The sequence below is a fragment of the Gopherus flavomarginatus genome, chromosome 8 (genome assembly GCF_025201925.1).
Source record: "Gopherus flavomarginatus isolate rGopFla2 chromosome 8, rGopFla2.mat.asm, whole genome shotgun sequence".
Classification (NCBI taxonomy): Eukaryota; Metazoa; Chordata; order Testudines; family Testudinidae; genus Gopherus; species Gopherus flavomarginatus.
Window position 1 is genome coordinate 17,003,461 of NC_066624.1, and position 26,716 is coordinate 17,030,176.

A 26,716-nucleotide genomic window follows, 5' to 3' on the forward strand; every position below is an offset into this window, starting at 1 on the left:
TTATTGCAAACTTACATTGCTGTAGATCCTGCTTTTATTCAAGCCCAAAGAGGTTTCTTTTATAGCATAAGTTTTGCAACTTTTTAAAAATATATTTAAAAAACAAAAACAAAATACAGTTGCTTACTGAGTCCTTGACCCATTGTTTATGTTGAATGCTCTTAATCAAGCATGCTAATAAGCTTAGCAGAGATCACTCCAACCCTAACATGGGCTCTGGCAGGAAAAGCCCTTCAACAACTAACCCAGTGGGTCTCCTTGTGATTTCAAGTTCATCTCAGCTTTGGCTCGAAACAAGCACACAGTCTTATGGAAGGCCCAGTCCTTCCAACCCTTCACTCCATGAGCCAGGGGCCCTGTCTGTTTCCTGGATCAGGAAGAAGGCCCTAAGCCCGTTTAAAACCCAGTTATTCACAAAAGAAAAATAATAATAAAATCCTCTCTTTGTCTGTTGATCCCTGGAGAATCCAGCTGGAACTAGTTTATGCAAACCTCTCCTTTAAAGGGCTGATACCCAAAGGAATTATATTAGCATTCCCCATCCTCCTAGAGGACTTACATACAGTTTCAAAATAACACATGCACAATTGCATTTTAATGCAATGGACTCCATAGGTAGTAAAAGGAATAAAAGGTTTAACTTAATTCAGTAAAGTTTATCTTAGTTCCATAAAGTTTGTTCAGGATGTTGCTGTATATTGTCAGATGTGTCTATATATGGTAGTTCCATGTGAGAACTTGCCCCTCCTGCTCTAAGCAGGGAGATCATCACAAACCTCATCATCCTCTTCCACTCCAAGTGCAAGGTGTATTTCATTGACCTTCCCTTCTCTAACAAATACACAGCAGCATGAGTGTTTTAAAAAACTCCAAATCCCTACCAAAATGAAACAGTGCACTGTGCTTGCTTCGCACCCTTGGAACAAAGAAAATGTAACAGATGGATAGTCATGTTGCTTAACGTACTATTGGAAGGCAATCAGATATTGCAGTGATGAGAGTGGTATAACAACCTGTACCATATGGAATACCGTGATTGCCGCTTGGGTGGCTGGCCTTCCCCTGTTATAGGCTTTGTTGGTAGAGAAGTCTTCCAGCAAGTGATGCTCAGCCTCATATAACAGTGCTGCAAATTTCTGGGGGTTGGTTCTAATTCTGATTTGTGTAGCTTGTTTTCCTTCCTTTCTCTTTAAAGAACTACCTCTCCTTGCCTTCCAGAACAGGCTGATTTAAAGATGGGGACTGGGAGCCAGGAATAGAGCTTTGAGAATCAAGGCACAGGCCAGAGATGAGCGCTTGCGTATTGTTACAATGAGCTGGAAAGAGCATCAGGCCGGGGCTAAAAAATAAAAATAAAAAAAAAACACAGGAGTCAAGCGTTAAAGGCAAAATTATTCAGTAGAACACAAGAGAATAACATGCACAGTAGGCCCCTGATGCTAGGAACTATGGAACAGATAACGTACTATACTATAGCCATATAAATGAACCCACTAGGGTGAATTTAAGCCAAGTACCTACAACTCTTATTTACTGAATCATTCCTGTATCTCATCAGTGTAGCCTTATCAGGTCCAGCCAGTGACATAATATACATTCTAACCTACCATGTTACATACTGCCCTGGTAAAACAAGATGATCCCAAATGTCTGACGGCTACATGGGTTAGACTCTTCTCTGGGATTTTGTTACAAACCATGACTGCATACATACAGACACCATGGTGTCATTGGGGAATCAAACTCAGCAACTACAGCACCAACTCTTGAGAGCTAGCACCATGTTCCTATTGTAATTAGAATTATTATAGGTTGGTATATTATTGCATCATATGACATTTGTAAAAATGGACTTGTATTCAAATCTCCCCCACTGAAATGGTTTACATAAAATGGAACCAAATGCTAAAACCACAACCATATGATAACTAAAAATCAAACTGACAAGATTTCTCATAACACTGTCAGGCCATCTCAACAAATCAGAGGCGGGCCATAATCAACACCACAACGGCAAGTTGCAATTTCTTATATTTCAAGGATGGCATTTTATATTTGCATTAAATCTGAAGCTTCCCCCTAAAATTTAGTTCTGGATTGTAGCCAAGCCTACACGGGACCAGTTTTATGGTTGTTATGGATGGAATCTTACAGAAATAGAATTTCTGTGACATATTAATCTCAAAACAGTAAACATTTCACAGATAAGCCATTTGGGTTATAAACCACATAAAAACAACAACAACTACTGAAACTTCAGCATGGTTAAATTCAGCCTGAACCATAGCCTTGATTGTGATTTGAGCCTTAATCTTATTCTGGATATGCAAATTATCTCCATGTCCCATTTCTACATGTAACATCCTTTCCATATTTTCAAGGCATTGAGTAAGGCTTGTTTATTTTTTTTAAAAAGAAAATAAATATGTGCATAACAGCACTGAAATAATTAGTACAATTGCAGAATTTCCTTTAATATTTTCTCCCCAAACTTATGTATACTGTGGATTATTTCCACAAGATTTTTCACTCTTCTCATTTAAATTGCTTCCTGTGCTTGCAACTGAATACACAAAATGTATAATTCTAGTGACATATTTCAAGCTCAGCCCTTTGAAGCTTTCCTGTCCTAGTGCTGCTAGCAATTTTGTCTACAGAAGATTGGAAGAATCTCCAGAGCATATTATCATCAACATCTGCCAGAGACACTGAGCAGTATTAGTCAAGACATCTTTAATAATGCAAGAAAGGTCAGCAGTCCACAGAATATCAAGTCAAATATCAAAGAACTAAGAATCTTTTTCTCTTTGCATTTTTCATTGGCATTCTTCATCTTTATGACGAGTTTTATGCCAGCAACAGATTTGTACTTTCATAATGGCAATGGAGTCTATTTCTCTCATGTCAAATGCGTGTATGTATGCATGCATGCATGCATGTGCATGTGACTGCTTATGGATTCATTTTCTCAGGCAGAGAATAGATTCCTAATAATTGAAGAAATAGCTTCAATTCCTCTTATGGTCACCAGACCAAACTGAAGTACAAGAGTCTCTATCCGCAGACCACTTAGTTTTATCAGCTAAATTCTGTATTTTGTGTTTTTCATGACTTCTACTCTATGAGTTAATGTTTCTTTATAACGAACAGGGTTTCCTGGAACAGCTCAAGATGTGATCACATAACAGAACTCTGACCTTTTGGCTACATAATGCTTTTGTAATCAATATCCCAGAAATTAATGTGTTTATCATATCAGAACATTTTTAAAATCTCATACATCGAGTCACTAATTACCTCAAATGCTTATGGTACTTAGGCTGGGAAATTTGGCCTAGTGTCCTCTGAATTCTACAGAACTGGATTAATTTTGTAGTCTAGAAAAATCATACCCAAATGCAAACCATTCCTACTGTCTCTTCACTCCATCATGGTTACATTATGTAACAGAGAGGAGAGTTTGCCTGGTATTCTCTATCCCTTCTATGCATCTTTCTTCTCTTTAATTTTGTCCCCTATTCACAGTTTAATTAGGCTTCCCAGTGTATATAGTTATCATGTATTCTTTTTTCCACCAATCACTTGTTCTGAGTCACACATTTCAGTTTATTCTGAAACAATTCCATTTCTAACCACCATTTGCAGACAGCAGCAGCAGCAGCATCTTGGATTTCCTATTTTTCAGCAGGAGACGGGACCCAGTGTTTTACAACCTCTAGGTTTGTTGGGTCAAAGGTTTGCCACTCTTTGGGGTTCCCTCACACCTCATTCTCGCTCTGAAGCCATACAGTTGTAAGTTCTATGTTCAGTTTTCACTGGTAAATTGGGAGCTAGTACATACAGCAAACGCACTTGCTACCATGGCAAAAGAAGGAGAAAAAACCATAATCCATTACATAAAGAGAGCAACAACACCTTCTTTACCCCCCTTCCAAGCTATCAGACTTGACCATTCATATAACGGAAAGAGGTATCTGATATGCATCAATAAAAGATATTTTTATTATAGCATTTCATTGATGGAAACTGAAAAATGGAGCTGGATGGAATTAAGCAGACATCCTGCATCAGTTTCAGTACACATTTTTTTTATTTTAAGAGGGGAAGTAACTAAAATTCTTATTGGGTGAAATCCTGGACCTATTGAAGCTAATGACAAAACTCTTAATTGGGGTCAGGATTTTGCCCCTGATCTTTTGGCTTATTTATAAAAGAACATTTTGACTATTTACCAGTTATATCAATATTTTAACCATTTGAAAATTATTTTGCAAGTTTGCTTCTTCACTTGTTAAAAAAGGTATTTTAAAAAAATCTATTTCCACAGGCGTGGGAACCAAATCAACAAATGGATCACTATGACAGCAATACTCAAGAGGTCACAATGCAGAGGACACTTAATTGATTTTGTTACTCACTAAGTCCTTGATCCTTCAAATACTTGAGCATGTGGTTAACTTCCCTCATGTGAGCAGTGCTGTTAAAGTCAAAGGGACGACTTACATTCTTAACATTAAGCAGGGATATAAATGTTTGCAGAATCACATCCTAAGAACAAACCTGGAGTTTGGGGGCAAAAATCACAATCTGCACTGACTTGATCTTGGAGGTGTGCACACACATCCAGAGACAGAATGTGGCCCTCACGTTGTTATTGAGGTAAGAGAGGGGAGAATCAGCAGAGATATTGGTTGCAGCATGGGAATCTATTTCATGAAAAAATAGGTGAAAAAAGGATGACTTTCTTTTGAGACAGATTCTGATGATTCTTTTTGTCAAGACTTCAATGCTGGTCAAAAGGTAGGAATATTTTTTGTGTGAAAAATTCACCCTGTATATTTGTCAAAAATTTAAATCTTGACAAAAATATATTTAAAAATATAATTTCAGGAAAAACAATGAGGGAATGGGATGGTCTTATTTTTTCCAAACTCGCTCACCTATCCCCAGTGGAATAACCTCCCTCATACCACCACCAAAGGAGTTCTTTTCAGACTCCAATCCTCATGCCTGTATTATAGTTTCCCTTGTTCTAAGGAAGGTTTGTGGTTATGGTACAAGACCAGGAGGCAGATTCTATTCTTGGGTCTGATAGACGTTTCTATGTGGTGTGATAGACCCACGCCAGTTGGGTACAACAAGGTAGTAGAATGCAGATATACTGGCCAATGGATTAACAGTTTTCTGTTCCCTGACTGACCAAAGCAGGGGCTGCTACAGACTAATGAGAACACCTGACTCCAATTAACCTGCAAAGAGTCAGGTGAGTCCATTAAGCTAATGTGAACACCTGACTCTAATTAAGGCCCTTTTGATACTATAAAAGGGCTCACTCTAGTCAGGCTGGGGAGAGCCAGGGAGCCAGAGGAGAGGAAGTGCAGCTGAAGGGCTGGTCAATGAAGACACCCTCAAGCCATCGGTAAGGGAGCCCTAAGGTAATGGTGAAGAAGGGAGAAGCAGGAGAGCTGTAGGGAAGTGGCCCAGGGAAATGTAAAAGCAGCAAAGAGTCCTGTGGCACCTTATAGACTAACAGACATATTGCAGCATAAGCTTTCATGGGTGAATATCGACTTTGTTGAATGCATGAGTATGCAGGGAAATGTAGCAACTCTGGCAGTGAAAAGTTGGCTGCCAACAGCTGCTACCATTTGGGTCCCTGGGCTGGAACCCAGAGTAGAGGATGGGCCCGGGTTGGCCCCCAACCTGCCACTACAGAAACACCTCCTGGGAGGGGAAGACAGGCCCCTCTCAGGACAAGAGGCTAAACTGTTCTTGAATAAGCACAACAGGGACTGTGGGAGTTCTCTCACCAACCTCCTTGCTGGCTTATGTTGAAAAGGGCTCAGTAGACTGTAACCCTGGCCCTAGAGAGAGAAGGGCTATGTGGAGGGTCTCAGGGAGCCTCTAAAGCTGGCATAAACCGCTTGGAAGCACGGGACCCACAGGGACAAGGTCTGAGCTCTGCCACAATGGCCATAGGAAAAATGACTTAATGCCGCTTTTCCCCCCCATATACAAAAAGATAAGTTATCCTGCCCTCTCACAAAGGTGTTCTCTTTAGTTTACTAAAGCTTGCCAAGTGTTTTAAGGTCCCTGATGGCCATAGTATTAAAAACACCGAGGTTATCAACCAAACTCGATATTTTGCAATACTGTTAACTTAAAATCCAATTACACACACAGCAAAAAGACTGTCAATAAAAACCAAATATTTAATTAGAAAAACTTAGTACTAAAAAGTCTATGGTTTTTTCCCAGGCAAAACTTATGTTATTTTCAGTATGAATAATGTGCTGTATGCGCAAATTAATGTCAGGTCACGTTTGCTATTCCTGAAAGCATTTTTCTATAACCTATCACAGTACAGTCAAAGGCACTGACAAGGTCACACCAGAACATCATAAACATTCTATAAAGAAAATGTTACCATATGTTGATTTCTTCTCAGCTATAGTTGGTTTTCTGAAAAATAGTGCAGCATTTTTCTATTATCAAATGGGGTTCAAAAGCCATGTAAATAAATATACATGAACTAGAAACAAAAACAGCTGGAAAGTTCCCAAAAGGGACCTCTAATAACCTCTGAATTGGAAAGGCCATGGCAGATCAAGGGATCGTTATTAAGACTAAAGGCTTAGACCGTACCAGCTGTGAAGTTTAAGCTACTCAACTGAAAACGTTGATTGCATAAAATGGAATGTAGTAAATAGGCTTATTAATACTTAAAATGAAAGACAAAAAGAGGAAGATGGTGTGTTTTTTGTATCCTCATTCTCTCACTGTGCCTTATTATATACTGCGGTGTGTTTTGAGACAGCTAGTGCCTTGCAGATATCTCCTAAAAATACGACTATTCATTCCTGATTCTCCAATAGTATTATTAGTCCAGTTTGTGTCTGTTTTGAACAGAGACTTTAAAATAACTTCCTTTTAGAGAAGCAAACTACTTCAGTGATTCTGAGCTACATCTAAAAACTCTTAAAGGCAGACTTTCTGTACTTCAGTAATTTGATATATGTTACTCTGACTGCATTTGATGGCATTGCACTGCTGTGCCTAACCAGTAACTGAGATTAGAGACACAAGGTGGATCAGATAATCTCTATTGGATCAACGTCTGTTGGTGAGAGAGACAAGTTTTCAAAAACTGAGAGAGACAAGCTTTGGAGAGAAGTTTTTGAAAACTTGTCTCTCTCCCCAATAGAAGTTGATCCAATAAAAGATATTACCTCACCCACATTGGTGCTCTAATACTCTGGGACCGATACAGCTACAACATCATGGCAAGTAACCGAGGACGACAGCTGTCTGAGTTCAGTGGTGTTACTTGGTAGGTATCCCACAAGGATGGTGTGAACACGTTCCCTGAATTGTGTTTCTAATCTAAGTTTGAGACACGTTCTACAAACATGCTGCAGAAGCAAGGCTCTGTGTCTCTCCCAGTTGGGTATATTAATGTGTTGACACTGCACCCTCTGTATCTCACTGCACAGACTGCGACCCTATGTAATTTACTCTGAATTTGGAGCCTTGGATGAGTAACCAGCCAAGAGGCTCAAAATGTTAAAAACTCCTAAATTCTCCAATGGATACTCTTTGACAACCTTTTGTTACTCAGTAACTTTATCCCAATGAAAAACAGTTACCACAATAGTAATTAGTTATAGTGCCTTACAGAGCTAAGGAAGTAAGATACACTTGCAGAGACAGTCAGAGTCGGGGAGATATAGATATATTAAAGTAATGTTTACAAATGTGTGTCACTGCTTCACCATCTCTATAACCTTGTATTGCTATTCCTTAGGAGAACACCTAAGCTGACAATGAGAATGTAGCTCCTCTATGAATGTGACACAAAACAGGAGATTTTCAAAGCTAGCTGTACAATAAGGTTTAGGCTGTATAGAAATTACCTTATGGATCTACTGTAGCCTCAGAGGAAAGAGACCCCATAGTGTGGGTACATATTTCAAATTGCTGACTACAACCCTGGTCAACATGGACCAAATTCTGTGATCCTGAATTAAATTGACTTCTGTAGGTGATTTATTTAGTGGAGGATTGAAGGATTGGGCTGTATATATTTTATACTTCAAAATAGTTGTTGAAAAAATATTAACTATTTCCATAAGGAAGAAAGGCAGAGATGCCTATAATGAGAATTGCTTTCATTTTGAATCAGGTCGATACGGGCTTGAACCAATATCCCAGTTCTGAAGCCCTCTCTCTCAACTTGTGATATTTTGGAACCCAAATCAAACTTCATAACTGACCCATATCTTTAACAAGCTGAACCAAAGGGGCCAGATCCTCAGCTGATGTTATCATAACCTTAGTCCCAGATTTGGACCTTAGCGTCCAAAATATGGGGGTTAGCATGAAAACCTCCAAGCTCAGTTACCAGCTTGGACCTGGTACTTGCTGCCACCACCCAAAAAAATTAGAGTGTTTTGGGGCACTCTGGTCCCTCTGAAAAACCTTCCCTGGGGACCCCAAGACCCAAATCCCTTGAGTCTCACAACAAAGGGAAATAATCCTTTTTCCCTTCCCCCTCCAGGTGCTCCTGGAGAGATACACAGACACAAGCTCTGTGAAACTACACAGAGTGACTCCCCCTCTCCGTTCCCAATCCTGGAACAAAAAGAACTTTCCTATTCCCCCAGAGGGAATGCAAAATCAGGCTAGCAAATCCAACACACACAGATCTCCCCCCCTGATTTCTTCCTCCCACCAATTCCCTGGTGAGTACAGACTCAATTTCCCTGAAGTAAAGAAAAACTCCAACAGGTCTTAAAAGAAAGCTTTATATAAAAAGAAAGAAAAATACATACGAATGGTCTCTCTGTATTAAGATGATACAATACAGGGTCAATTGCTTAAAAGAATATTGAATAAACAGCCTTATTCAAAAGAATACAAATCAAAGCACTCCAGCACTTATATTCATGCAAATATCAAAGAAAAGAAACCATATAACTTACTAGCTGATCTCTTTGTCCTTACACTTAGAAACAGAAGATTAGAAAGTAGAACTACTTCTCCAAAGCTCAGAGAAAGCAGGCAGGCAGACAAAAGACTCAGACACACAATTCCCTCCACCCAGAGTTGAAAAAATCCGGTTTCCTGATTGGTCCTCTGGTCAGGTGCTTCAGGTGAAAGAGACATTAACCCTTAGCTATCTGTTTATGACAGATGTAAAGCAGCATAGTTCTATTGACTGTCAATTTGCACCTGGAACGTGCCTTACCCAGCCTCAGTGGTCCAAGCACCCGTGAACTCTGGGAAAAATCTAATCTAGATCTGAACTCAGGTGCCTTTGCAGAATCAATCTATTTGTAAATCGGAAATCAGAGGCCGAATCAGCTTCTAGGGAGGGATGGCAAAGGAAGGTCATATTCATAATAGGAAGGTGGTAGAAAAGAGGAAGAACCACTGCCACAATAGAGACATTTTTCTTAGCCCTCTTGCTTTAGAGTGCATCCATTTCTGCCACTCCAGTAACTTTCACATCTCTCTTATAATCTTAGTAAACATTAACACATGCTCAGAAAATTCAAAAGACTTTGCTCATCAGGTGGATTGCATAAACACACACACACAGAGTGTTCTTAAAAGAAGGTAACCCATTATAGACATATAAATAGGCAAGTCACAGCGGAACTTTATTGTTTCAGTGAGTAAGAAAATTTATTTCATTACTCTTGATATACAGCATCATTATGTTTTCATAAAGAATCTGCATTAATAAAGTCACAGCTCTCTCCTCAGGGGAAATAATAGTACAGGAACCACTAGTATTGTTAATGTACACACTTAATGAAACTTGCAGTCTAAAGAGAACCGCTAACAATGGGGTGGGTGACCTGTTTTTGCAAGGCATAGCGAGGGGAAGGATTGCTATGCAGAGTGATGAACACTGCTGCTGTGGTTAAGTTCCCCCTCTAGATATTCTCCTCCTTTCTGGGGTGCTGTAAATTAGGATTTTCATATAAAACACAGTCAGAACATTTCTAATAAGCATCCCAGAGCTGGTGCTTCCTTCATAGTTCTCAAACAGCAGCAAATGAAAAGAAACACTATATATCAATCACACACCCAAATAAATGTTTGCACTAGAGCCTTCACCCTAGCACCTTCCTACGGAATATAAACAGGTTATATGCCTTCTGCTGGATTAACTAACAAGATAAAAGTACATTTTTAACCAGTGACCTCCCAAGTACATTTTTAAATCCTGCTCATCATAGACACATCCCTACAATAGGTACCTAAGCAGTAGGTTCTCTTATATCACATGGTAGCAGGTTATTTTAGGTCCGATGAGCTCTCCCCAGAACTCCGAGAGCCAGTACATGCCGTCACAATGGGACGATAGGTTTTATTCTGCATGATACTGCTCCTTTAAAGGCTAGGAGTACCTTCTGAAATAGCTCCATGAGGATTTGTTGTGGCACTTGGACAGTTTATTAAAAGAGATGGGTATCTGGTACACCAATGGTATCACTATCTTATATCTGCATCTTCCCTTTGTTCCTGAATTGCCCGGGAACTTTTGTTGCTAAAGAGGGATTGTTTCAGCTATATTTACTAAGAGGAAAAATTAGTTTCAGAAAGTTGGAAATAGAGGGCAGAGGGACTAAAATAAGTTTTGTCAAACAGATTATCTGTTCAGAATACAACTAATCGAAATCTGTTAAGCCTTTGGAAGTCTCAAAAGCCATCTAAGATGTGCAATTGTGATGGCCAACATCTTGGCCAACACTCTGGGGATTGAATGAGGCACCCCCAATGCTAAAAGTATGAGCTGCTGCAACTTGACATAAAGAGCAACTGTTTATAACTGGGGAATGTAACAACCCATATCCTCTGTGGATTGGCCCAGAGTGGGACCTATAATATGCATTCACCAGTGGATTACACAACATTGCCAAAGATGCTGTTATGAAATTGATTTTAGTGATGATGCAGCAATATCACAGATTTCTGTGCAAGGTTAAATAGTTTGGGAGCCACAGCAGTATGTCCCTGCCAACCAGTCAACAATATACATTCTTAGAGAATGTCAACACAAACATTTACCGAGTGGCAAGCTGGTGTGTAAATCTATGGAGCTCCAGCGTGCCATGCAGTAACTGTCCATGTGGCCCCTGCTGATGTGCACTAAAAGTCCCCTAGTATACACTGACATACAGCAGTTAAGTACATAATGGTTTACTACAGTACCTCAGAGTGAAGTGGAGAACTGTTCGTGTGTATCAGCAGGTTCCTTGGTGTGCCACAGTCATATCAAAGCCTGTCATGATTTACCAAAGTATGTCAAAGCGCACTAGGGAACAGAGTCACTGTGGAGCATGCTGGACGGCTGTCCATCTACACACCAGGTTGCTGCACAGTAAATGCTCATGTACGCATGCCCTTAGACTAATGGTGATCAGCAGCTTGCATCTGCTCTTACTGAATACAATGGGAGTTTTTCCATTGAAATGAATGGAAGAAGGATCAAGACCCAAGAATACCACACAAAAACAGACGCTTAAGGTAGGATTGTCCACTGCCTTGCACTAGTGTAGTCATTAAAATCTGTGCGGGAGTGCAAAGTGCATTGAAGAAGTTACTTAATTTGAAAGCTGTTTACAATCACTTGGCACTCCCTTTACACAGATGTAAATGACTACACAGGATTCAAAGCAGTGAAGAATGTGGCCCTTCGTTTCTACAAGCATATTCTCACCACAGTGACCTTTCAACCCTTTTTATTATCAAACTAGGAAACATCACTGACATTACCTTCAAGAGGGCAAGAGAGAAGCCAACCATGAAAGATCCCTTGATTGCGAAGTGCCCAAGAAAGGCGGCAGCTGGAGCGAAATCATTGAAAATGGTAACATTGCCTCCTTTCCTGAATGAAGGAGTTGAGACCAACGAAAAGAGCTTATACAAAGGAAAGAGACTTGGTCCAGGGGAAAAAAAAAAAAAAAAAAAAAAAAAAAAAGGTGAAACAAGAACAATTATGCTGTCAGAAAGGAAGGACATTAACAGTCTACAATCAGAACGAAGATGCAAGCTGCTCCAACTAAACAAAGTGAAGCAGCAGACTCTCACTTGAGAGGCGGTAGAACTAAGTGCCTGTTAAAAAGTCAGAAATCAGACAAGGAAACATGCAGGGGACGAGGCTAAATATCAAAGAGAAGGATTGAAAGCAGGTCAATAACTTCATGGACAGGAAAGGAAGATGAATAGAAAATTGTTCTGGGTCATACCACCATGAACCTCTATTTGACAGAAAGGTATTGATGAGATTTGAAGTGACCAAGAAAAATGTGAAAGATGCGCCCTCTTGATTTTCACAAAGTGAGCCACAAAATACAGTAAGAAAGAAAAGCCAAAGTCAAAGAAACTTCTTGCACTGAGCAAGCCCCGGTAAACTTGTAAAGGAAGGAGTACTGCAGGAACATCACAATATGACTTTATTTTAGAGAACGTTCTTTGTACAAAACTGCTTTACAGACTTAGCTAATACAAGGCAGAGTACTGCATTGATGATGTAAATGAAACAGGATCTTCTGTGTATTTTTAACAACAGAGAAACATTTACTTATTTTGAAAGAGAGAGAAACTTTGCTAGAAACCCTTTACTAAGTCTCCATCAGTAACCTACTCACTTAAAGCAGAATCAGAGCAGCTGGTACACTGGACACCGCAGTAACGATATTTAGAAAACCAAAAGCAAAAAACCTCATTTAATCAATCTACTTTACTTATGGAACCTGAGAGGAAGTATGGTCCAGTAGTTAAAGCAAAGGACTAGGGCTCTGAAGATCTCAGATTCCTAGCTGTGCGACAGCCTTCCTGTGTGACCCTGGCCAAGTCGATGCATCACTCCGTGCTTCAATTCCCCATCCGTGAAATGGAGGTAATAAGGTAAAGGCGCTTCGTCTCAACTATTTAGCTGCAGCCTCGTTGGAGCAATGACAGTTTCTTATGACTTGTGTGTGGGATTTACCCTGCTGAGGTCCCAATTGCAGTTGCGGCCTCTAGGCCCTACTGTAATGCAAATAATAAAATGGCGGGGGGAGGGGGGAAGAGACTGGTTGGGAAAGGGATAGAATCCTCACATCTCTCTGTCTCAGTTCAGACCCAGCTAGCTCACTAGTGTGAGTGAAAGTATTTATTATATAAGTACTTGTCAAGCTGTCTGGAGTGGCTCAAAAGCATGAGTACCAATCTCAGGGCAGACTGGTAAGAAGCAAAACAAACGCCAAACTGGTTGTGTGTGTTCTTTACTTACATTTCACCAACCAATTATCCAATGTGAACTTCTCAAGCACTGTTACAGCCTTAACATGAAGTCACAGACAGTCATCTTGGGCACTCAGGTCTATGCTGTCACCCAGGCAAGCCTACCTATGTGATAGATGATCCCTTACATCAAAAACAAAACAGGAAACAAACCACCACAATATTCGGGCTTCTCCCAGTTCCAAAGAACTGCTCACTTGCCCCAGATCAAGTGCACCTCCAATCTCACACCAAGACAATATTTGTAGGCAATGCTATAATAAACTATCCACAATTTTATGAACTAGGAATGATAAATGAATTATTTACAAAGTTAAAGCAGGAAAACACACACACACACAAATGAGTTAAAGTCTTAGGTTTCAGAAGGTGATAGAAGCTGCTGTAATATATAAGCTCTAGATGCCCTTCAGGGTTAACCCAGGTTAAGCAGCTGGGGATCCTTTGCTGATGCTTAGAAATCTCGCCCTCCCAAAGCCCCAGCAGCATAGAGATACATTTTCTTTTTGGTAGAGATTTTTATTCCCTTTCCTCTAGAGTTCAAGACAGTGGGATGAGTTCACACACAAGTCTCCTCTTTGTGGGACGTGGGAGGAGGAAGGAATGCAATTAATAAAGTATTTGTTTTTTGATGTTCCACAATGGCTCATTTGGTTTCAATAGGCTTTCTTGGTGGGCAGAACCTTCTGAAGGAAGCCAGCATTCAACATTAAACAAACAGGAAAGAAGCATTAATTGTGTAAGTCAGCAACAGAGGATTACAATGCAAACTCTTAATACAAGTTTATAACATGGGGTACAGATGCTGTAAGTGAAATGAATACATGCAGCATCTACAAGCATATCATAAAGTTCAAACACTAAACACAAACTTTAGATCTATTTTAACTATACTAACACGCAGGTGAGCCAGACTGATTTCCAGCTATGCATTTGGCAGTGTTCAGTTGAGGCCTAGGGGCATTACATGAGCTGGCACCTGGTCTGCGAGCATTCTAGTACAATTTGCTGACTCTCTGGAAAATGAGTTTGGCAAATTCCATCCAGTTCCCAGTAGATAAGTGTCCCCATCACAAAGACCACCACACTGACACCACTGTCGGTGTAATCTCTGGAGAAGCCAATGACTCAATAGATATGGAAAATGAACTACTCTTTCAACCCCTTTAGGTGGTCTTCCCAGGGCAGGGCAGGACAAGCTTCTCCACACAAGCCTGTGTCTGTGTCTTAACCCTTTAGGTGGTCTTCCCAGGGCAGGGTTAAGACACAGACACAGGCTTGTGTGGAGAAGCTTGTCCTGCTGCAATCTGCACTATTGTATTGGTTCTGTCCATAAAGGCAGACTCCATGGCTTCAAAGTTTGCTTTTTTCATATAGACTAAAATTTCAAGCAATGGCTACTGTAACCGGGCAGCACTCACCCCCGCAGCGCCTCCTGCTGGTCGTCCTGGAAATTAGCTCAAATTCCAGCTCAGAGCGCCCTCTGCAGGCCGGTGATCCGCCTTTCGGCTACTGGCCCCGGGCCCCTCCCTGGACCCCAGTGCCCCTTTTATGTGGGGTTCTGCCCCCTGGCAGTAACCTCTTCCTCTTGCTCAGGGGCTTCCCCTCCCTGGGAACCCCCCACCCTCTATCCCCACTTTGCCTCAGTGTAGGCTACTGCCAGTCATTGTCTAGCCCCACGCCCTGGGGCAGACTACAGTATCAGCCACTTATCATCAGCAAAGGGGGTTGGACCTGCTGCCTTGGCCTACCCCTGGGTTCCACCTTGCAACTGCAGTTCCTCCTGGCCTAACTCTAGGCTGCAGCCTGGGGCTTTCCAGGCAGGAGCTCCCCAGCTCCTCTGCCTTTCCCCAGCACTGCTTTACTCTAGGTACCTTGTCAGTTCTATGCAGCCAGGCCCTTCTCCCTCTACAGGCAGAGGAAGACTGTCTAGGCTCCTGGCTTCTCTGCCCTTATATAAGGGCCTGTTGCTCAGTTTGGGGCATGGCCCCAGCTGCTGCCATCTCCCCAATCAGCCCAGCCTAAAAGGCTGCTTTCTCCAGCCCCAGCCCTTATCCAGGGCTCTTTTAACCCCTTCCGGGCCAGAGCAGAGACCCACTCTGCTACACTACTAAGAACAAAAGATCAGATAAGAGCATGCAGGGAAATGGAGCTCCACTACCACAGTGACAGGTGAGCTAGAAGAACTGAAAGAAACAGACTACATTTAGTGAATTGGATGCTCCCTCATCTGGTTGAGCACTCACTTCATGCAAGTAGTCTCATTGCATTCAGCGAACCTAATAGGAGGATTATGTAACATATGATCACATGCACTAGGCCAATATCTCCCACTAGTGGTTGGCAACAACGACCACAAGTCTGATACTTCCTTTCTGCTAAAAGACTTCTCCATTACTCCACGGGCAAATTTTGGTACATGTGGCAGTGAAGGTCCCAGGACTGATTCCCTGAGGGTGGCTGTAGTGTCCAAATAAATGAAGCCACAGATGCTTACTCAAAAAAATAAATATTTTGGCAATAAAGGTTTAGGGAAGAATTTCACAATGTTGGTATGGTTAATTTCCTTTCCTATTCCATCAGGATGTCAGTTGTTAGACAAGCTGGAGCACACATAGAGACGTTGTTTTTATTTCTTCTCCAGTGCAGCAGTCCTGGTGAGGTCTTCTTGCTCAGTAACATAAACAGACAATATACATCTGTATGTACTTCCCTGTGAAGTATTTAAAGAGCTGAAAATCAGAATTGGATAGTAACATAGCAACTGCAGAAAGAGGCAATATAAGCAAATGATGGATGAGACCTGAGAAACAAATAGACAGAATGTCAGAAAGCAAAAACAACAGACCAAAACATGAAATTGATGACAACTGTTTCAACAAGCATCCAGACCTAACATGCTTTTCCAAAGAATAATTAACTTTAGTATAAAAGCTGTGCGCTATAGATTTTATTAAGCAGACCTGCAGCTGCTTAAGAACCTGATGAAGTATTTTCCTGCCATATGTGTTCTTACCAGCGGCAGCTCCAGGCACCAGCACTCCAAGCGCGTGCCTGGGGTGGCAAGCCTCGCGGGGGGGGGAGGCACACTGTCGGTCCCTGCGAGGGTGGCAGTCAGGCAGCCTTCGGCGGTGCACCTGCAGGAGGTCCGCCAGTTCTGTGGATTTGGCAGCAATTCAGTGACGGGTACGCCAAAGCTGCAGGACCAGCAGATCTCCCGCAGGCATGCCACCGAATCCACGGGACCAGGGACCTCCCACAGGCAAGCTGCCGAAGGCTGCCTGACTACCATGCTTGGGGCGGCAAAAAAGCTAGAGCTGCCCATGGTTCTTACTGCATATAGACATGGTGTGTAAGCCTAAAATGTGCATGAGGCAGACTGCCCCAAAGTGTTTGCAATGCTAACAGCCTCTTAGGCAGTCTAGAAAATGGCCTGTATTCTTGCATATCTGGACAAAAATAAAAATTGTCTCCTGTTTGACAAAAAAATTTACCCAGGTGAAGAGGCCTGTGAACTGCTTGTATTGGAGAGGTGGCTGGCTGGAGGAGGTGGAAAGGAGAGTTGCCATGGGGGAAGTGGCAAGTCCAGTATGGCTTGTGTCTATAGTATATCATCAGACTCTGATCTCATCAGTCCACCCTTGCATACCAGGCCTGATTCTCAAGCATGTTTCACCATTTGTCGTCATTTATACTGGGAAAGTGAGTGAAATGTGGATGGGAAATGGTACATTTGTAGCCCGCTATATTTATTACACTTACAACATTATGTTTTGGGGTGCAACATGCACTTGTCACAGATAACAGGTTATTTTCCTAGGAGGTTGCTTAAAGTTCACGGAGGAGATGGAATTTTGTGAAACACACACACACAGAAACTTCATTTAACACAGATAATTATAACTGAAATTATAGGCTATGATCAATAGTCATAATTATTAGAATAAGCTAAGCACAATGCAGTGGTTTACTGCATTGTTCATACTTACCATCTTGCACTGCACATACTTACGACATATGGAGACTATTGGAAACAGAAATGGAAGGGAAGATATGTGGGGCCCATTAGAAGGAAGGTCCTGATTCAATTTACACCATCTTAGGGACCCGACAAACTCAAAGAAATGGGAACTGGGTGTGGTATTTTATACCCTTCCTTATGGTAATAGTATGGATATATACGCTTTACCTTGATTATAATAAGGTCAATAGCTGCCCCTATCCTATGTGGCCTTTGGCTGTCCATAATTAAGCAAACCTTAAAATTCTTAATAATTCCTGTATGTAAATACAGTAACTGCTTAGATACTGCATAACAATATAATTGCTCAAGCACCTCAAATCTCCCTTTTTGAAGAATTCTGTTCTATATCCATTTGTGGTTACTCTTATCTCTCAAAATGAATGCAAATTATCTGACCTCGGGTTATCACCGTAGGCCTACAATATTCAGCTAAATTCCAGCCTTTAGCACAACTCCTCTCTCCAAGCCTTAACATAATTTAACAGGCTCTTAACTATAACAAACTTAATAACCTATTTGCTTATGTTTCACCTCTAGCAAGCATAAAAATCACCCTTGAGACATGATCTTATGACCTATGACACTGATTCAGGTCAGGGGTCACCACATTATCATTTGGCACACATTTTAGTGGTGTAGATACCCCCAATGTGTGAGGCAGCTAAGAGTCTGTCCCATTATATTTTAGAAAATTGAATAAACATTAAAGGAAACTATTTTAACTCAGGAAAAAGAGGTTAGAGGCAAAAAGGCATCCTTTAAAAATTTGAAGTGAAATTGTATTGAGGAAATTAGAAAGCAGCATAAACTCTGCAAAGTCAAATGTAAAAATATAGTTAGGCAGGCCAAGAAAGAATTTGAAGAGCAACTACAAAAAAAAAAAAAAGACAAAAATGAACAGCAATATTTTTAATTACATCAGAAACAGGTAGACTGCCAAACAGTCAGTGGGGCCACTGGATAATTAATTTGCACAACGAGCACTAATGGAAGACAAAGTCGTTGCATATAAGCTAAATGAATTCTTTGCATCCGTCCTCACAGCTGAGGATGTAAGGGAGATTCTCACACCCGAGACATTCCTTTTAGGTGACAAATCTGAGGAACTGTCCCAGACTGAGGTGTCTATAGAGCAGGTTTTGGAACAAACTGATATGTTAAACAGTAATAAGTCACCAGTACTAGATGGTATTCACCCAAGAGTTCTGAATGCAATCAAATGTGAAATTGCAGAACTGTAGTATGTATCTATCACTTAAATCAGCCTCTGTACTGGATGGCTGGGGGATAGGTAATGTAATGCCAATATTAAAAAAAAAAATCCTGGGAATTACAGGCCAATAAACCCAAACTTCAGTACAAAAAAACTGGTTGTAATGATAGTAAAGAACAGAATTATCAGACACATAGATGAAGACGATATGTCAGGGAAGAGTGAACATGGCTTTTGTAAAGGGAAATCATCCCTCACCAATCTTTTAGAATTCTTTCAGGGTGTCAACAAGCATGCGGCCAAGGGACGTCCAGTGGTTATAGTGCTCTTGACATTTCAGAAAGCCTTTGACAAGGTTCAAAGGCTCATAAGCAAAGTAAGCAGTCATGGGATAAGGAGGACGGTCCTGTCATGGATCAGTACCTGGTTAAAAGATAGGAAACCAAAAGGAAGGAATAAATGGTCAGTTTTCACACAGTGGAGAGTGGTAAACAGGGGGGTCTCCCACGGATCTGTACTGGGACCACGGCTGTTCATCATATTCATAAATGATCTAGAAAAGGGGGGTAAACAGTGAGGTGGCAAAGCTTGCGGATGCACAAAATTTCTCAACATAGTTAAGTCCAAAACTGACTGAGAGGAGTTACAAAGGGACCTCACTGTGACTGGGCAACAGAATGGCAGCTCAAATTCAATGTTGATAACTGGAAAGTACTGCAAATTGGAAAATAATTCTACCTCTACATACAAAATTATGGGTTCTAAACTAGCTGTTTCCAGTCAAGAAAGATCTTGGAGTAATTCTCACTAGTGCACTGAAAAAATCTGTTCAATGTGTAGCATGAGTCAAAAAAATTAACACAATGTTAGGAACCATTAGCAAAGTGATAAATAATAAGACAGTGAATATCATAATGGCATTATACAGATCCCTGGTGTGATGGTGTACCCCATAAGGCTTCATGCAAATATGCTTATAAATGTATATATGACATAACTAGAATATGTTTTATGCTACATATACCCATATAACATAGCTATGTAAAAGTTATGATCTGCTGAATACATTCCTCCTATTTGTATGCATGTATCATTTTTGTACTTGAAATTAGGAATATTGGCTGTACACTTGCTAGATTTCTAAGTAGCCTTTATAAAGCATTTGGTCCACTTCTTGAGAAAAGAGCGTGCAGATTAAGTGTCCAACCAAGAAACACTTAAGGGACAATGGATCTTGGGAGGCTCCAATCCACATAAGAAGTCTACATGAGGACCTTCAAGGGATCAGGTAAGCAATGGCTGCTGCCTGTAAAAATTGAGTCATGCACGGACATGTGACTTGCCCATGTACTCTAAAACTCCATCTTGGAGCTGGATTTTGCTTAGGAGAGAGGAGGGGGTCTCCACCCACAAGAAAAAGTCTATTTAAGCCTGTGGGAGACCCCTCCATTTTGTCTTCAGCTGGCTAAAGAGATAGCCCCAAGGTTACCTGAAAGAGACTGGAACAAAGGACAGTAACTATAGGGGGTGTAAGTGATTGCTGGACCCAGACTAGCAGGAGACTAGTCTGTGAAAGGAAGCTTACTGGAACTGGTGAGATTTTAATCTGTATTCAGTTTTCTTAGACAGACTTGCATGTTCTGTTTTATTTTACTTGGTAATTCACTTTTTTCTGTCTGCTATTACTTGGAACCACTTAAATCCTACTTTCTGTATTTAATAAAATCACTTTTTACTTATTAATTAACTCCGTATGTATCAATACCTGGGGGGAGGGTGCAAACAGCTGTGCATACCTCTTTATCAGTGTTATAGAGGGTGAACAATTTATGAGTTTACCCTGTATAAGCTTTATACAGAGTAAAACAGATTTATTTGAGGTTTAGACCTCATTGGGAGTTGGGCATCTGAGTGCTAAAGACAGGAACACTTCTGTAAGCTGCTTGTAAGTTAAGTCCGCAGCTTTCGGACATGTGGTTCAGACCCTGGGTCTGTGTTGGAGCAGACTGGCATGTCTGGCTCAGCAAGAGAGAGTGCTAGAGTCCCAAGCTGGCAGGGAAATCGAGGGCAGAAATAGTCTTGGCATATCAATTAGCAGTTCCCAAAGGGGTTTTTGTGATCCAACTCGTCACACTTGGTATACCCACGTCTTGAATACTGCATGCAATTCTGGTCACTCCATCTCAAAAAAGATACATTGGAATTGGAAAAGGTACAAATAAGGTCAACAGAAATGATTAGGAGTATGTAACAGTTTCCATATGAGGAGACAGTAAAAAGACTGGAACTGCTCATCTTAGAAAAGAAACGACTAAGGCCTGGTCTACCCTGGGGGCGGGGTGGGAAAGGGGAAATTGATCTAAATTATGCAACTTCAGCTACATGAATAATGTAGATGAGGTTGACATACTTAGATCTACTCACCGCAGTGTCTTCACTGTGGTGAGTCGACTCCTGCCATTCCCCCGTTGACTCTGCCTGCGCCTCTCAGCGGTGCAGTACAGGAGTCGACGGGAGAGCACTCGGGGGTCGATTTATTGCATCTAGACTAGATGCAATCAATCAACCCCTGCTGGATCGATCGCTGCCCGCCGATCTGGTGAGTAGTATAGACATACCCTAAGGGGGAATATGATAGAGGACTATAAAATCATGAAAGGTGTGTCGGAAGTGAATAAGATAGCGTTATATACCCCTTCACAACACTAGAACCAGGAGTCACCTGATGGAATTAAATAGGCTGCAAATCTGAAAAAGAAATAAGGAAGTTCTTCTTCACACAACGCAAATATGAATTAGGTCAAGGAAAACAAAAGCAAATTGTGTTAATGGGAGCAGGGGAAAATATATCCCAAAGGAATATGACCTGATTAGCAAAGCCTGTGAAAAAACTGAGTCCTGCTTACTTTCAGTGATTTCCTTGGTTATTTTTGGTAATATCCTCAAAACCTCTTAAAGGACATTCAATAAAAAAGTCACCTGAAAGTATTTGTAAAGATTAGCATATAGTAGAATGTGTTTACAGTGCACTATTTGCTATACACTGTATTCACACTCATGGAGGAAGAAAACTGCAGAATTTGTCCTCACGTACGAAATCAGGATAATATTGTGCAAGGTCACGTTCATGGATTATAAGATTTCCACTAGTCAATTTTGAGTTATTGCTTTGTAAATACTCAAAAACCTAATTTGAAAGATACTCTACAAGAAGTTTACAATAGGAAATTACTCCCTTCATGTGTCAAGATAAACATTCCATTCAAAAAACCAAGACATTTAGCTTGACATCAAGGAGTTCCCATATTTTTATTAATGCAGGCTTGATTTCAAACAGATCTTTACCATTCTATTGTTATTAACCCTCCTAACAAGCAAGTTCTTGGATTATTAACATGGATTATTCTAATGGAGAGGACAGATGGGTTTGGGATCATCTACAGCTGTTTGCACACCCACAGCCTCTTAATCAAGGTGAAATGAAATGCGGGATACATTGCCCAAATGTACACTCCCCTTTTTCCTAGAAGTATCAAGTGATTCTACATCTTTTTGACCCTTTTCCCATAAACACAACAGAGCCCAGAAATGCAGTTTTCCAAAAGTTCCATCCTGGGCTAATTGCTTGTCCTTAATTACTTTGCACAAGTTAGCATATTGGACACTTTAGTAAACAGGGTAGGGGGAACATTGTTTAGACAGACCAAAAAGGAAAATCGAAAAAGGAAAACCAAATCCCAGAGTAGTGTTAAGTATTTTAAAAGAGCCCAGTGACTTCAGAGCCTATGAATGGTGTTGTCAAAGGACCCTAAGGGGGTCAGGTGACCAACTGAATTTGGCCTCCAGTGATGGGATTTAAGCACCTAACTCACAAAGGCACCTTTGAAAATCCCAGCCCAAGAGACCAGGTCACTTTTGAAAATGGTTCTTTTGGTGATGCCACTTATCTGGAGTGCAATCCTCCCAACATAAGGTACAAGCAATTCCCCTTGACTTCAGTTTTTTTAGCCTTGAATGGAACTCATTTCCTGTGGCAAAGGGATAGGGACCCTGGAAGACTTCACTTTTTAATACTCAAAGAACAGTGGTACTAAATGTGACAAGTTGGATCACAGAAACCCCCCTGGGAGATGCCAACTGATGTGCCAAGACTACCTCTGCTTCTGTATTCCCTGCCAGCTCAGGACTCCAGCACCCTGTTTTGCTGAGCCAGACACTCCCGTCTGCTCCAACAGTTAGACTCAGGGTCTGAATTACTTGCCCCAAAGCTGCAGGTTTACCTGAAAACAGCTCACAGAAGTGTGCTTGTCTTTTAGCACTCAGATACCCAACTCCCAATGGGGTCTAAACCCAAATAAATTTATTTTACCCAGTATAAAGCTCATGCAGGGTAAACTCATAAATTGTGTGCCCTCTATAACACCGATAGAAAGATGTGCACAGTTGTTTGTTCCCCCAGGTATTAATACATACTCTGAGTTAATTAATAAGTAAAAGGTGATTTTATTAAATACAGAAAGTAGGATTTAAATGGTTCCAAGTAGTAACAGACAGAACAAAGGAATTCACCAAGCAAAATAAAATAAAATGCACAAATCTATGTCTAATCAACCTAAATACAGATAAGATCCTCACCAATTCCAGAATGCTCCCTTTTACAGACTAATCTCCTTTCAGCCTGGGTCCAGCAATCATTCACACCCTTTTGTTCCAGTTTCTCCCAAGTATCCTGAGGAATGGAGAGGCTCCCTCTTTAGCCAGCTGAAGACCCCATGGAGGGCTCTCTCAGGGGTTTAATAGACTCTCTCTTGTGGGTGGAGACCCCCCCTCACTCCTATGCAAAGTCCAGCTCCAATATGGAATACTGGAGTCACCTGGGCAAGTCACATGTCCATGCAAGACTCACAGTCTTTACAGGCAGAAGCCATTGTTCACATGGTATCTTGTATGTCTCCAGGAAGACCTATGATGTGGATTGGAACATTCCAAGGTGCATTGTTCCCCAAGTGCTTCCTGATCGGGTACTTAACCTTGCGAATTCCTTGTTAAAGAAGCTGACCAAATGCCTCACAAAGCTTACTTAGAAATCAAGCAAGTATACAGCCAATATTCTTAACCTCAAGTACAAAATGATATATGTGTACAAATAGGATGAATAGATATTGTAGACCATAACTTTTACAGAGATATGTTACATGGCACAGGCAGTACAAAACATAGTCCACTTACGTCATATTCCCATAAAGCATTATGAGGTACAGCATCACACTAAGCTTCTGGGAATTCAGTAGTGAGATTTGGAATAAAGCATCTTCTATTTCTGGAAATCAACAAGAAGGAGCTTATCTGGCTTCCTTACCTTCCTAGCCCTTTTCTTTACATCAGGTAATTCACCCCCTACTGGCATATCAAAATCACTATCATCAACATTGCATCAGATCTTGAAGATCCAGAGCACTTAACAATCAGATCATGCTGTGAGGACTATCCTTCTTTCTTCCAATCACAGAGTCTGGGGTGGGAGGGAAGAACTCCTTCTGTAGGAGCTATTTTTAACATCTTCTCATCCCAGCCAATTCTGAAATACTCAGGCAATGGCCACATTTATTTTATACTGCAACAGGCTGCTTTGCTTATATACTACAGGGAAATACAACCTAGATGGAGCTATTATAAAATGGGTGCATAACTAGTTTGAAAACTGTTCCAAGAGAGTACTTATCAGTGGTTCCCGGTTAAGCTGGAAAGGCATATCAAGTGGGGTCCTGCAGGGATCAATTCTGGGTCTGGTTCTGTTCAATATTGTCATCAGTGATTTAGATAATGGCATAGAGAGTATACTTATAAAGACTGATGATACCAAGCTGAGAGGGGTTGCAAGTGCTTTGGAGATAGGATGAAAATTCAAAATGATCTGGACAAATGGAGAAATGGTCTGAAGTAAATAGGATGAAATTCAATAAGGACAAATACAAAGTACTCCACTTGCGAAGGAACAATCAGTTGCACCCATATAAAATGAGAAATGAATGTCTAGGATGGAATACTGTGGAAAGGGATCTGGAGGTCATAACAGATGACAAGCTAAATATGAATCAGTGTTATACTACTGCAAAAAAGAAAGCATCATTTTACCATATATTAGGAGTGTTGTAAGCAAGACCCAATAAGTAATTCTTCCACTCTACTCCACACTGATTAGGCCTCAACTAGAGTATTGTGTCCAGTTCTGAGTGCCACATTCAGGAAAAATGTGAACAAATTGGAGAAAGTCCAGAGCAATAAAAATGATTAAAGGTCTAGAAAACATGACCTGTGAGGGAAGATTGAAAAAATTGGGTTTGTTTAGTCTGGAAAAAAGAAGACTGAGGTAGGTCATGATAACCATTTTCAAGTACATAAAAGTTGTTACAAGGAGGAGGGAGAAGAATTGTGCTCATTAACCTCTGAGGATAGGACAAGAAGTAATGGGATTAAATTGCAGTAAGAACAGTTTAGGCTGGACATTAGGAAAACATTTCTAACTGTCAGGGTAGTTAGCAATGGAATATATTGCCTAGAGAGGTCGTGGAATCTCCATCATTGGAGATTTTTAAGAGCAGGTTAGACAAACACCTGTCAGGAATGGTCTAGATAATACTTAGCCTGCCTTGAGTGCAGGGAAATGGACCAGAAGAGGTCTCTTCTAATCCTACAATTCTATGATTCTATAAACAGGCTGCTCCTTAAGGAGCACAGAATCAGGAAAGACTATTTGAAGGCAACTGGTTGTGCAAATAAATAAATAAATAAATAAATAAATAAAAAACAAACCACACACACACACACACACACACCAAACAAACAAAACAAGCAAATAATAAAATCCCTCCAAAATGATGCAGACCGGATTCATCATTTGCAGTTACTTCGCAATCCTTCCTAAAACACACACAGAAGTCAAGATTCAAAAGGCAAGTACTGCAAAGGATAAAAAGCTCTGTTCACTAATAAGGTCTGAGCCTTCTCTCACAAAAATAATATTGAGATGGTACGAGCTGTCAGAGAAAATGGAAGCTGTAGAGAAGCTTTTTTTTAATAGGTTGCCTACTAGTTTGTTTTATGTGGCTTGCCAATTTCTCTACAAAATACTCCCCTTCTCCATAAATCCCTCTTCAATAAACTCCAGTAGACAGAGTCAAGGAGCTCCCAGACAATCTTCTAGCAGATGATGAGTAACAGCACTTTAAAATTAGAAAGAGAGAGAGGGTTTTTTTGTTTTTTTTTTGTTTGTTTGTTTGTTTGACACAGTTTCCCTTAAATAAGAGAAATGATGCACATATTTCAAACAATGAAATGAATCAATGGAGGAGAATGAATCACTTTTTAAAAAAAATGTATTACTCTGATCAAGGTTTGAGGCTTAATTTGAGACTTCTGCTCACTTCTTTTGTCACATGTGCTTTTACTTACAAATTATGCGTGTCTGTGTATGTATGTATTACTGACTGCATCGTGTGAGGCACTGTGCAAACATACAGTGAAAGACAGTCCTTGCCCTCAAGAATTTAGGCTGATTAGAAAGCACACACAGTGGGTGTAGAAACAGAGGCACAAAGAGAGGAAATGACTCAGAAAGCAGCTCAGTGGCACAGAACTCAGATCTTGACTTCTAGCCGAGTGCCCTATCACTAGAATATGCTGCCTCCCCTTGCCCTGACAGCAAAGCAATGTTCAGATTCCATATTTTTTCCATGCATGTGAATTTCAGAAAATTTCCCTCTTGTGCAACTCCATTGAACTTGGCCCACTCGGACCATTCACATACTGTATCCAAGACACATTCCCTAAATACAAAGTGCAAATGTAACATGGACATATTTCTAAACATTCAAACATGCAATGATTAAAAAGAGTAAAAAAGAAAACACATCCTACTTTGCATATGAAAACTAATAACACTCATTTAACGCTACATTTTTCACCAAGTACTACTGCTTTTCTTGGATCAGATTATAACCCCCTTGATGAGCAGTTATTCACGGGGAATCTCATTGATTTTAATGGGATCCCTTGTGGGAGTAACTGCTCACCAGTGCAAGGGTCTGGGTCAAAGTTCACCGTTATATTTCCTTGGACTTCATTCTGAACACCCTTTTACTTTAGATCCGCAGTATGACAAGCCAGACCTGCCTTCTGAA